General features: G+C 53.1%; 1 protein-coding gene across 1 annotated transcript in view; it reads right to left on the bottom strand.

Annotated features, from left to right (window-relative positions):
- EI24 (etoposide induced 2.4) overlaps nt 1–174 on the bottom strand; it is a gene marked incomplete at its 3' end in the record, with an annotated part of 4514 nt that extends 4340 nt beyond the window's left edge. The window contains exon 1 of the mRNA XM_008943118.1: nt 144–174. The remainder of the gene's footprint in view (nt 1–143) is intronic.
- Between the last annotated feature and the right edge of the window lie 757 nt (nt 175–931).

Here is a 931-nt window from a genome sequence, read left to right as displayed (position 1 = left end):
ATCTTTCTGGAGCCCAGAATCACCTCAGGAGCTCCTCTCAGGTTGTTTGGGACCCAAAATCACTTCAAGGGTTCCTCACAGATCCCCCCCGACCTAAAGCCACATCAAGGTTTCCCCACAGATCCCTCCCGGCCCCAAATCACCTCAGGATCTTCCCACCGCTCCCTCCGAGCCCAAAATCACCTCAGGGGCTCCTCTCAGGTTGTTTGGGACCCAAAATCACTTCAAGGGTTCCTCACAGATCCCTCCCAGACCCAAATCACCTCAGGGCTTTTCCCACAGATCCCTCTGGAGCCCAAAATCATCTCAGGAACACCTCACAGATCCCTCCCAATCCAAAATAACTTCAGAGGCTCCTCTCTGATCCCGTCTGACCCCAAATCACCTCAGGATTTTTCCCACAGATTCCTCTGAAGCCCCCAAACCACATCAGCGTTTTCGCACTGATCCCTCTGGACCCAAAATCACCTCAGGGGCTCCTCACAGATCTCTCCTGACCAAAAATCACCTCAGGATCTTCCCACCACTCCCTCCAAGCCCAAAATCATCTCAGGGGCTCCTCTCAGATTGCTTGAGAGGCAAAATCACCTCAGGGGTTCCTCACAGATCCTTCCCCACCCAAAATCACCTCAGGATTTTCCCACAGATCCCTCTGGAGCCCAAAATCACTTCAGGGGCTCCTCTCAGATCCCTCCCCACCCAAAATCACCTCAGGATTTTCCCACAGATCCCTCTGGAGCCCAAAATCACTTCAGAGGCTCCTCTCAGATCCCTTCTGACCCCAAATCACCTCAGGATTTTTCCCACAGATCCCTCTGGAGCCCCAAAATCACATCAGCGTTTTCCCACTGATTCCTCCAGACCCAAAATCACCTCAGGGCCTCTTCTCAGATTGCCTGGGACCCAAAATCACCTCAGGGGTTTCTCACAG

This window comes from Merops nubicus, unplaced genomic scaffold (assembly GCF_000691845.1).
Source record: "Merops nubicus isolate BGI_N331 unplaced genomic scaffold, ASM69184v1 scaffold26346, whole genome shotgun sequence".
Lineage (NCBI taxonomy): Eukaryota > Metazoa > Chordata > Aves > Coraciiformes > Meropidae > Merops > Merops nubicus.
The sequence above is the reverse complement of the archived record's forward strand: the minus strand, read 5'-3'. Positions and strand labels throughout refer to the sequence as shown.